Source organism: Schistocerca serialis, chromosome 7 (assembly GCF_023864345.2).
Source record: "Schistocerca serialis cubense isolate TAMUIC-IGC-003099 chromosome 7, iqSchSeri2.2, whole genome shotgun sequence".
Taxonomy (NCBI): Eukaryota; Metazoa; Arthropoda; class Insecta; order Orthoptera; family Acrididae; genus Schistocerca; species Schistocerca serialis.
In genome coordinates, this window is record NC_064644.1 from 115330380 (window position 1) to 115343634 (window position 13255).

Here is a 13255-nt window from a genome sequence, read left to right on the forward strand (position 1 = left end):
CTATCCAGAGCGACCTTAAGTGCAATGATATATAAAACAGCTAGTGGGAAAAGCAGACACCAGACTCAGATGCATCAGAAGACTCTTAAGGAAATGTAACTTATTCACGAAAGAATTGGCTTATAAGGCGCTTCTTCGCCCGATTTTTGAGTATTGTAAATCTATCTGGGATCCCTATCAGGTAGGACTGATAGAGGAGATAGAGAAGATCCAACGAAGAGCGACGTGTTTTGTCACGGGATCGTTTAGCTGGCAAGAGAGCGTTACGGAGGTGCTAAACAAACTCTAGTGGCAGACGTTACAAGAGAGACGCTGTGCATCACGGAGAGCTTTACTACTGAAATTTCGGGACAGCACTTTTCAGGAGGAGGCGGATAACATCCCTCCACATACATCTCGCGTACTGACCTCGAGGAGAAAATTCGAGAAATTAGAGCCAGTACAGAGGCTTAACGACAATCATTCTTCCCACGCACTATTTGCGAGTGGAACAGGGTTGGAGGGATCAGATAGTGGTACCGAAAGTACCCGCCGCCACACACCATTAGGTGGCTTTCGGAGTATGATGTAGATGTAGATGTCGAGATGGTCACGGACGCGGTCCTAAATACCAGCACGGTTGTGATACACTTCTTCTGAACTGGCAGTCCGTGACATTGGCAGATGCAGCAAAAGGTCAGCGGTATGAGCGACCTGTCTTGCTGATGTATCGCCCTCTGTACTGTAGTCCGGTGTACAAGAAGGCCCTCTCCAACCCACGCCGGAATGACGTAGTCGTAACGGCGCGTAGTCGTAGGGGCTAAGCTGGCAACCAACCCGACTGCGTTGTGTTGTCGTGTGGCATCGACGTTGACGGCTTTTGCGACACGCCAGGCAGTTTCACTGTCGTTCTACCACTTTCCATATATGCTCACTGCAGTAATACGTGAACATTGGACCAACTTCGGCGTTTTCTAGATACTCGTTCAGAGGCTGTGGGTGATAATAATATCACCTTTTACGAAGTCGCTTATGTCAGTAGGTTTCCCCATCTGCGGCTCGTGTCGTAGCTAGGACAATCCCCCATCCGTCTTTGATCCATTTCTATACTTTCCTTACCGTGTCACGTTCCCGCAACGACATCAGTCGTTAGCAAACCTCGCGGTGGACAGTGGTCATAATATTTTGGCTTGTCTGTGTGTATAAAATCCACCTTCGATTTTCTAATTTATGACCCGCGCGCCCCAGTAAAGACAAAGAAATGTAGAGCGGATCTTACATAAAAAGATAAGTTGGACTGCGAGAGTTGAGACAGGATATGCAAAATCAACTTTGAGGAAGATTAACGTCGTTGTAAAATAATAACAGGGTATTTCATACACCTTTGCTTCTTTTATTTACTTTATTTTGGCTCACACCTTACGGCCGAGTGTGCACTGCGCAAAACTTTTTATGTTCTTACGGCCATTAGAAATGCTTCATAAATATGTTATTACAATAGCTTCCATGTCGCGTTCAGGCGGAACTTGACGCTCCATACACACACGTTCTCTACAGACAGGTAATTAAGACGGATGACTCAAAACTGACCACCGAGCGAGGTGGCGCAGTGGCTAGCATACTGGACTCGCATTCGGGAGGACGACGGTTCAATCCCGCGTCCGGCCATCCTGATTTAGGTTTTCCGTGATTTCCCTAAATCACTCCAGGCAAATGTCGGGATGGCTCCTTTGAAAGGGCACGGCTGACTTCCTTCTCCATCCTTCCCTAATCCGATGAGACCAATGACCTCGCTGTTTGGTCTCTTCCCCCAAACCAACCAACAACAACCAAAACTGACCACTGATAATTTTTCATCTTTGTCCGCTTGAGGGAGAACATAAGAAGTGGGTAGTAATTCGCACATTATCTTATCTGTGGCTAACATTATCTCAGGCGGAGGTTAATCGTTTAATTGTTACTTGACTTCTTACGAAAAACTTGACGAATGTAGTGGCTACTCATAATGGAACTCTGAACGTATGTAAGAAGTTACAAGTACACCAACTTCACACGTTCCAAGAGTGACCCACTCTTTGTAAACAGCTCAGTCGTAACAGTAATCAAGAATTGGTAACAAATAACCACAAAAAACATTGATGGGCAAAGCTTATGGACGACTTTAATTTCACATGATATCCACCTGACAAGTAACATAGCTGGAAGAAACATGGATCATACATGGAACTAACTACAACAATATAGTACAGAAGGTAACAGGAACGATACTTTTACTGAAGGACAATGATTACACTGAAGTTATCAGGATTTATTGAGGTCCACCGGAAATTATAAAAGGTGGGACACGGTTCTTAATAGGGTGTGTGATCACCACGAATGGCAGGGCACAGTCTGCAACGTGCTGCCATGAGGGCCACAAAGTTGTAGGGAGTTCTTGCGGTTCGGCGTCCAATTCCGCCACCAAAGCGGTTGACAACTGGTGGATAGTCGTTAGTACATACGGACGAGTTACAATACATCCCTGCAACGCATTCCACACGTGCTTGATGGGAGTTCATCGGGGAAATGCAGCTTTTTAGCTTTATGGAGGAGGCACATTTAAAATGAACTAACACTTTTTATGATGCTGATAGCCAACACCTCGCAAACGTACATAATATCTAACATATATAGAAAGACGGATACACTCGTTCTTTTCGTTTCATAGATCCCTTGTGAGGAGATCTTAAGGCATGAAAATGCCATAAAAACAAAATATACACATCAAAAAAACTTTTTCATCACCTCGGTTCCGAGAGTTCAGGTACCTGTAAGAAAATTGGAGTAGAGATCAACATAAACGTCATTTCCGCCCTTTCTATTGCATGTTGTACCACCATACAGCGAGACCCTCAGAGGTAGTGGTCCAGATTGCTGTAGCACACACCGATACCTTCAATACCCAGTAGCACGTCCTCTTGCACTGATGCATGCCTGTATTCGTCGTGTCATACTATCCACAAGCTCATCAAGGCACTGTTGGTCCAGATTTTCCATTCCTCAACGATTATTCGGCGTAGATCCGTCAGAGTGGTTGGTGGGTCACGTCGTCCATAGCATTCCCTTTCAATCTATCCCATGAATGTGCGATAGGGTTCACGTCTGGAGAACATGCTGGCCACTCTAGTCGAGCGATGTCGTTATCCTGGAGGAGGTGATTCACAAGATGTGCACGATGGGGGCGCGTCCATGGTCCATGGAGACGAATGCCTCGCCAATATGATGCCGACACGGTTGCACTTTCGGTCGGAGGATGGCATTCACGGACCGTACAGTCGTTACGGCGCCTTCCATGGCCACCAGCGGCATACGTCGGCCCCACATAATGCCTCCCCAAAACAGCAGGGAACCTCCACCCTTGCTGCACTCGCTGGAAAGTGCGTCTAAGGTGTTCAGCCTGGCCGGGTGGCCTCCAAACACGTCTCCGACGATTGTCTGGTTGAAGGCATATGCGACACTCTTCGGTGCAGAGAACGTGATGCCAGTCCTGAGCGGTCCATTCGGCATGTTGTTGGGCCCATCTGCATTGCGCTGCATGGTGTAGTCGTTGCAAAGATGGACCTCGCCATGGACGTCGGGAGTGAAGCTGTGCATCGTGCAGCCTATTGTGCACAGTTTGAGTCTTAACACGACGTCCGGTGACTGCACGAAAAGTAATATTCAACATGGTGGCGTTGCTGTCAGGATTCCTCCGAGTCATAACCCATAGCTAGCGGTAATTCAATGCGGTAGTAGCCCTTGGGCGGCCTGTGCTAGGCATGTCATCGACAGTTCCTGTCTCTCTGTATCTCCTCCATGTTCGAACAACATCGTTTTTGTTCACTCAAAGACGCCTGGACTCTTCCCTTGTTGAGAGCCCTTCCTGGCACGAGGTAACAATTTGGACGCTATCTTACCGCGGTATTGGCCGTCTAGACATGGTTGAATTACAGACAACACGAGCCGTGTACCTCTTTCCTGGTTGAATGACTGGAACTGATCGGCTGTCGGACACCCTCCGTCTAATAGGCGCTGCTCATGCATGATTGTTTACATCTTTGGGCAGGTTTAGTGAAATCTCTGAACAGTCAACAGGACTGTGTCGGTGATACAATATCCACAGTCAGCGTCTATCTTCATGAGTTCTGGGAAATGGGATGATAGAGAACTTTTTTTGATCTGTGTATATTATACAAGTTTACGAAAGACTAACGTTCCTTCCACAGATCCTAAGAAGAATCTTCTGAAGGATGCAGAATGAATTAAAAATATGAATCACTTCTCCATTTAAATGTTAACACCAAAGTGCATTAGATAAGTCTAAGGCTATTCTAGCCAAGCGTCGTCATACAGAATCCGTTGAACTCACATCAGTTTGCTCTACTGACAACTTTGTCGATGGAGTGAAAGGAGTTGACCATCAATAAATCGTTTGAGTTCTTCTTAAATGGTACTTTATTTGTAGGCAGCGTTTTGTGATTGCTGGCAACACATTGAAAATGTGTGTTCCAGAACGATGGATACCTTTCTGGACCAAAGTAAATGGCTTTAAAAATTTATGTGGATTATATCTATTTCTAGTACTGATTCCGCGAAGTGCTGTTGGTTTGAAAAAGTGCAGTGTTATTTCTGACAACTTTCGTCAAGGATTAAATGTATTGGGAAGCAGTAGTTAGTACCCACAGTTCCTTGTATAGGCCTCTGAAGTATGTTCTTGGGTTCAGACCACGTTATTCGTGTTTGAGACGTTTGGACACGGAAGAATTTAGCGTGGCGTGATGAGTTACCCCAGGGTATTATCCTGCTGTGACACACTGCACTGAAAGTAAGCGTAGTATGCTAGAATTCTTTTACTTTACATGAGGTAAATATAGAAACAAGTACAATGCAAATAACAGTTTGCTTAGGATTTTACATCTGAACCTACATCTAAATCTATACTCCGCAAGCCATCTTACGGTGTGAGGCGGAGGGTATTTTGTGTTCCGATATCACTTCTCTCTTTTCCTGTTCCAGTCGCGTACTATTGAAGAACGATTGCTGCTAATCCTCCTTGTGGGTTCAAATATCTTCCAGTTTTTTCTTAATGGTCTTTTCGCAAGATATACATAGTATGAATCAATATATTGGTTTGATATTTAAAACTCCACGGCGTAAGGATTGTTTCATAAAATCCCGGGCGAACTGATGGATGTCTGCAACTTGCTGCCACGATATTTCGGAGCAGAGTTTTCTGGCCGTCTTCAGGTGACTTCTGACAACAATGCCAAGCCAACGCATTTAAGACACCGCCAGCAGATGTGTGGTGTATCCAGTTTGCGTGATGCATGCCCTCCTTGAGCACATACGCTTCTGCTGCAAGTCAGCTTGCTGCGTCTCATCGATATCAAATCGACTGCCTTCGTACGGCAAAAGTGCGAAACAATGCCGGCTACGCAGAGTACAAAATTTTTCTATTACAGGATTCGATGCAGAATTTAACTGAAAGCCGTCGTCTAGATCAATAAGGGACTGAGCCGTACTGATTCACTGATGATGGAACTCCAAAAGTTTGACGTACGGGTCACAATTTTTATTTCATTGTATTTCATCAACTGACCAGTGAAATACAGTGTTCGGTGGTAGCGAGCTTATTGGTTTGGAGGAGGAGTGTATGCCTCTAATGTTTTGCAGTATGATTCTCCACAGAGCGCGTCGTTTGCCCTGTACAAGATGTGATACATTTGCACGCAATCTCGTAAACACCTGCCTTGGGCAACTATAAGTCATCTTTGCGCCAAGAGTATGGAACGAGGACGGAAGATAACTTTAACTTTAGGTCTTTCTAAAATTCTACCGTTTTTTCCGAAACATTTCAAATATATTGTAGATAAGCAGCCTGTTTGAAGGCCTCACCCTCTTAGCTGTTACGTCGTTCGGACGTCTTTAGCACTTTCTGTGCTTGCTGACGCGAATATCCTCTTGCAGATAATCGGCATCGTAGAGGGTACGGGCTGGTTGGATTAAGGTCTTTAGAACGCCCACTGTTTGTGCTGGATGTAGTCAACTAGCAACTTGTAAACGTGGGTCTGTATGAGCGGGCTTTCGAAACACCATGCTAAACGTGCCATCGCTCTCACGTCACAGAAAAGCGGCTATATATCGTTTCGCTTCTTACAGATTGGCCTCTGGTGGACTCACTACATCTCATCGGCAATGGGACTGGGGCTGAGGGTACAATGTTGTTCGAGAACTCTCTCTTCTTGATTTACTTGTTACTTAACAGCAAGTTTTTTGGGTAGTCTGACGGGACTCCCTTGTCTCCTCTTGTGACCAATCCTTCTTACGAAGATTTTCAGGGGCGAGCACTCACCTCAGCTATTTTACAGTCAACAATAATTTTGCTGTACGTTGAGGACACTTTTGTAGCTTCGCCTCATGTTTTTGAGAGTTTCGTAGATTTCCTTCAACATCTGAAATAAATGCACGTACACATACAGTTTACTAGGGGGAAGGAGAAAGAAGGTTGCTTGCCATTTTGGCTGTCTTGGTGCGACGTAAATGCGATGGGATACTTAGGCGTTCGGTGTTTCGAAAGAGCGCTCATACACGCCTGTGTTTACAAACTACTACACTCATGCTCATAAATTAAGGATAATTGCAAAATGAAGTGCCACACAACGTGGCACTACACAAAACTGGCGCTAATAGAATAGGCATGTAGGGAACGCACTCGACATGGATCTGTTAAGTCCACGGTATCGGTGATAAGTTGAGAAAACCGTCTCGAAACACATGAAGTGCCACACAACGTGGCACTACACAAAACTGGCGCTAATAGAATAGGCACGTAGGAAACGCACTCGACACAGATCTGTAAGTCCACGGTATCGGTGATAAGTTGAGAAAACCGTCTCGAAACACATGTGCTACAAAACGCCACTGTCTCCTGCGCATGCACCCCAAAATCAGTATAGGATATGATCACCACGTACACGTACACAGGCCGCACAACGGGTTGGCATACCCTGGATCAGGTGGACGAACAGCTGCTGGGTTATAGCCTCCCATTCTTGCACCAGCGCCTGCCGGAGCTTCTGAAGTGTCATACGGGTTTGAAGACATGCAGCGATACGACGACCGAGAGCATCCCAGACGTGATCGATGGAGTTTCGGTCTGGAGAACTTGCAGCCCATTCCATTCGTCTGATATCTGCTGTTTCAAAGTACTCCTCCACGATGGCAGCTCGGTGGGACCGTGCGTTATCATCCATCAGGAGGAAGGTGGGACCCACTGCACCCCTAAAAAGGCGGACATACTGGTGCAAAATGGCGTCCCGATACACCTGACCTCTTACAGTTCCTCCGTCAAAGACATGCAGGGGTGTACGTGCACCAGTTATAATCCCACCCCACACCTTCAAACCACGACCTCCATACAGGTGCCTTTCAAGGACATTAAGGGGTTGGCATCCTGTTCCTGGTTCACGCCAGATGAAAACAGGGTGAGAATCACTGTTCAGACTATACCTGGACTCGTCCGTGAACATAACCTGGCACCACTGTTCCAATAACCATGTACTGTGTTCTTGACACCAGGCTTTACGGGTTCTCCTGTGACCAGGGGTCAGTGGAATGCACCTTGCAGGTCTCCGGGCTAATAAATCATGCCTGTTCAGTCGTCTGTAGACTGTGTGTCTAGAAACAACTGTTCCAGTGGCTGCGGTAATGTCCCGAGAAAGGCTATCTGCAATACTCCGTGGCCGTCTGCGGACACTGACGGTGAGATATCGGTCTTCTTGTGATGTTGTGCACTGTGGACGTCGCGCACCGTAGCGCCTGGACACGTTTCCTGTCTGCTGGAATCGTTGACATAATCTCGACATCACACTTTGCGGCACACGACAGGCCCGTGCTACGACCTGTTGTGTTTGACCAGCCTCTAGCCGCCCTTGTATTCTACCCTTCATAACCTCACCAATACGTGTTCTTTAGGCGGTTTTCAACACACAGTCACCATTAGCTCGTCTGAAAACGTCTACACACTTACTCGCTGCACCTTACTCTGACATGCACCTACACACCTCTGCATATGTGGACTGCTGCCAGCGCCATCGTGCGACGACCGCAGGTCAAATGCACCGCATGGTCATACCCCGAGGTGATTTAAACCCACAAACCGCCCACCAGGCACCAGGACGTTGTTTCACCATGTATCAGTATAATCCTTAATTTATGAGCATGAGTGTAGTTGCCATTATCTGGCACAAGCTATGGGCGTTCTAAAGACCATCTCGGATGCCGATAGTCTGCAAAAGGAACTGGAACACCCACAAATTGTGTCCCTGAAGAATGAATATCCGTCCCAGCAAGTACACAGAGCGCTATAGACGTACAAACGACAGAATAAGAAAGAGGATGAGGCCTTGAAATGGACTGATTGCCCACAATATATTCGAAATGTTTCAACAAAAATAGGCAGAATAATAAGAAGACATAAAGTTAAAGTAATCTTCCGTGCTCGTTCTAAAACCTCGGCGCTATTGGGATCTGTTAAAGACGACTTAGAGTTGCTCAAGACAGGTGTTTATGAGATTACGTGGGACACCGGCAAATCTTATGTACGACAAAAGATGTCCATACGCTAGTATTTTCTTCATTAGGCAGCAGAAAGGAACTGTATCGAATGCCTTCCTCAAGCCAAGGAATTGGCCCCTACATGGGCGCCTGTGTCTACTGCTTTCTGGATCTCGTAGACGAACACAGAGAGCTAGGTTTCATACGATCGTTATTTTCAGAACCAATGTTGCTTCTTACCGAGGAGATTTCCGGTTTCCCGAAATGTCTTAATACGCGAGCATAAAACATGTTTTAGCAGCAGAGTGAGTTAAAGCTGTGAGAAGTTGGTTTCCGTCGCAAGTTGAACTATGTTTCCATGAATTCTCTCCCATGATAACTCAGTGTCCCTTATACCAATTAATTCTCTAAAGCATAAACGTTAACCAAGAGATAGTCCATATTCGATACTCTTCCATCACGGCCACAAATGTTTCGTGCTAATAGCAAATTGGGGCCCAGTACAAAACCCGTGAGAAATAACTTCAAACATAGTATTTGTGATTACAGTCGCTGCGTAAGGTGAATAGAACAGTTGGTCACTTGACAGCCACGACTGTGAATACGTAGTACAACTGTGAATTGTTCCGCCTTCTGTCCCTGACTAAGTCAGGCAGAGAATATCTGAGCACTACCCCTTTTCAGAGAGTTATATGTCCCATGAACATCTGTAGCCGAATTCACTGAAGCACCAAGAAACAAAGACAATAATGCAAAACGGCCACGTTCCCTTTGGTGTCGAATCATATCTATCGTATACAACAGTCCTTTGATGTGTAGTTACAGTTCGCTACCATGTTATAAGCTCACAACTCAACTTACAACACTGTGGATTCCAATACGTGTGGCTCCTCGCCTGCAGTGATGGAATAGTGAGGACTGGAATCACCTACTCGTACAGCGATTTTTTTTTTTTGGCATATTCAAGTGAGAAAATGTTACTATACTTTTTCTTCTAATGGTCGTGACAGTAGTGTTTAATTGGGCTTCGTTTTGGTTATGGTACTGAGCCGGATTCAATAATATAAAATCAGCGTGGTCAAAACCAAAGATTATTGGTGACTGGAATGCGCATTCTACATAGACAGCTGGTGCTTCCCTGTTCTCGCTACGCTCGGGGTAGTAAGCAGCCAGACAACTCGGTACTACTGACAACAGGCAGAGTGGAAACCGCACGGTTCCTCTTCTCATCCTCACATTTAGCTGTAGCGTATAACAGTAATTCAAACACAAAGTGAAACTTATTACATTTGTACCACATTTCAGATTAACGTGAGCACTGAATATGACACTTTCAACAACTCTAAACTTTGCAAAAGAAGACAGCCCAGTTAACATAGGAACAAAATAGTAAATAGTGTAATGGTAAATATTATCTGCTGATGTTACTCATTAACATTTACAAGAAACAGCAATAATGTTATGCATAGGCATCTGTGATCTAGCAGTATTTAATATAATTATAGTAGCCGAGTTAATTAAGTGAAAACATGCCGAAGCTGATTTACCAGTTGGTCACAGTCGGTTGTACGAGGGTTGTCCAGAAAGCAATGTATCGAATTTTTTATTCTCAGCCGAAAACGATGCTACGAATGCGGAACGTCGCGTATGTATTATTTGAAGTTTCCTGACAAGGGAACATCCCCATCGCACCCCCCTCAGATTTAGTTATAAGTTGGCACAGTGGATAGGCCTTGAAAAACTGAACACAGATCAATCGAGAAAACAGGAAGAAGTTGTGTGGAACTATGAAAAAATAAGCAAAATATACAAACTGGGTCGTCCATGCCTAAGATAGGCAATATTGAAGGCACTCTGAGCCGAGGAGCTCCGTGGTCCCGTGGTTAGCGTGAACAGCTGCGGAACGAGAGGTCTTTAGTTCGAATCCGCCCTCGACTGAAAATTTTGCTTTCTTTATTTTCGCAAAGTTATGATCTGTCCGTTCGTTCATTGACGTCTCTGTTCACTGTAATAAGTTTAGTGTCTGTGTTTTGCGACAGCACCGCAAAACTGTGCGATTAGTTGACGAAAGGACGTGTCTCTCCAATGGGAACCGAAAACATTTGATCGCAAGGTCATAGGTCAACCGATTCCTCCACAGGAAAACACGTCTGATATATTCTATACGACACTGGTGACAGCATGTGCGTCACATGACAGGAATATGTTGTCGACCCACCTAACTAGTACACTTGGCGAATGGGTAAAAAGATTCTTCTATCTTGCCCGATTTAGGTTTTCTTGTGGATGTAATAATCACTCCAAAAAAAGTGATGAAAACATAAGGGTTTGTCACATAAACTGAAAATAAAAAGTTAAAACTTTCGGTCGAGGGAAGATTTGAACCAAAGACCTCTAGTTCCGCAGGTGTCCACGCTAACCACGGGACCACGGCTCTCCTCGTCTCACACTGCCCTTAATATTGCCTATATTGCACATGGACGACCCAGTTTGTATATTTTGCTTATTTTTTCATAGTTCCACATAACTTCTTCCTGTTTTCTCGATCGATCTGTGTTCAGTTTTTCAAGGCCTATCCACTGTGCCAACTTATAACTAAATCTGAGGGGGTGCGATGGGGAGGTTCCCTTGTGAGTGAGCTCACCAAGTTTCCGTCACTTCTGACAGATAGCGTAGCTGCTGGACAGTTTCAAAATGGCGTCTGTAGGTGATGTACGTTAGAAGCAACGTCCCGTCACTGAATTTCTCACTGCAGAGAAAGAAACTATGGAGAATACTCACAAACGCTTGTGCAAAGCCTATGGAGCATTTGCTGTCGACAGAAGTACAGTGAGTCGCTGGGCACGGAGGATGAGGTCATCAGAAGGCGGTTCGGCGGAGCTCCACGATTTGCAGCGGTCGGGGAGACCATCCACGGCTGTCACACATGAGATGTTTCAGAGAGCTGCTGTTGTCATTTTCGAGGACAGACGCCATTAGTGGAAGGCATTCTGAGGACGATGAGGTGATCCACACAGTGAAGCACTGGCTCCGCCACCAGGACAAGGATTGCTACCGACAGGGTATATATACAGTTCTTTCGCGCTGGGGAAAGACCGTAGAACGGGATGGAGATTACGTGGAAATATAGGGTGTGTAGATAAAACACCATTGTTTCGTGTGTGTAATTCTCTATGTTCAATAAAGAACTGTTGAAGAAAAGAAAAGCCGTGCATTACTTTCTGGGCAACACTCGTATGTTTTAAACTCACTTACTTTTTGACATCTTTGTTGCACTGAGTTCGGTGAGTCGATTCCGACAGGCTTGCTACTTGTGCTGTAAGTGTTCAGCACTAAGTCTATAGCAAGAAAGTTCGTAATGGAATGGAGTTTTTGAAGTTAGTTGGTTCAAATGGCTCTGAGCACTAACATCTGTGGTCATCAGTCCCCTAGAACTTAGAACTACTTAAACCTAACTATCCTAAGGACATCACACACATCCATGCCCGAGGCAGGATTCGAACCTGCGACCGTAGCAGTCGCGCGGTTTCGGACTGAGTGCCTAGAACCGCTAGACCACCGCGGCCGGCTTGAAGTTAGTTGTTGCACTGGATAATACATCAGTAAATTAAACTCCCATGCATTTTGAGCGAAGGTAACTATTTAATATACACCGCAAAATATTAAAATGGAACCTTACACAATCACCATATTTCTTTGACCAGTCGGAAATGAACCCAGAGAATCTTTGAATTTACTTGCGGAACTTCCCAAGATGGTGCCAACCCTTCCTTATGCACCATAGCAAATGACTGACAGCTTTATCTCAGAGACTAAGACTTAAGTAATTGTTGTATCACTAGGAACTACGAGCGGGAATAACTCGTACTTCTTAATTGGAGTCTCGGTGAAGACGGTCTGGCGAGTACAAGATTAATAGCAATTGCCCTGTTATATCCCCCTGTTGTACATCACAGTATTTGTGTCTGTTGATGGCTCACCACACAGCATAAAACGCAGCTTCTGCACACACATTTTGACTTTTTTGTGAAACTTTTAGAGACTGAAAACCCATGCAGTCAACATCGCACATGAAATCTTCTTCATTTGGATTGGTTACTAGTTTCGGCTAACTATCTAGCCATCTTCGGATCATAAAATAGTCCTGATCAGCGTTAATACCACAAAGGCTTCAAACATTGTTAAAATTTTTCTTAAAATGACAATATACATACATAACATAAAAACAGCTTAACAGCTTTTCATTGCTCGCAGCCTGTGTAATTGAACGATTGTCGTAAAACAAAGGCATTATGCCGTTACGAATTAGTAACTGCCAAAATCACTTTTTGCAACATTTTGTAATCGAGATCATCATATTTGTGTTTTAACGGACATTAATAGTATTTACAAGTCTATTACGAAATGATGTAACGGCATAACACATTCGTCTTATGACCGTCGTTCAATTACACTGATCACGAACGATGGAAAGCTGTTAATAATTATGCTACGAATGGATGTTGTCATTTTGAGAAAGATTTTAACGATGTGTGGAGCTGTAATTTTTTATGATCTGAAGTGGGCTAGATTGTCAGCCGAAACAAATAATGAATATTTCATATGCGAACATGACTTCATGGGTTTTCAGTCCCTAACATAAATTAAAAAATTACAACTAATCGCGTATCTCATGATTGACAATGTCAAAAAACTTGATTTT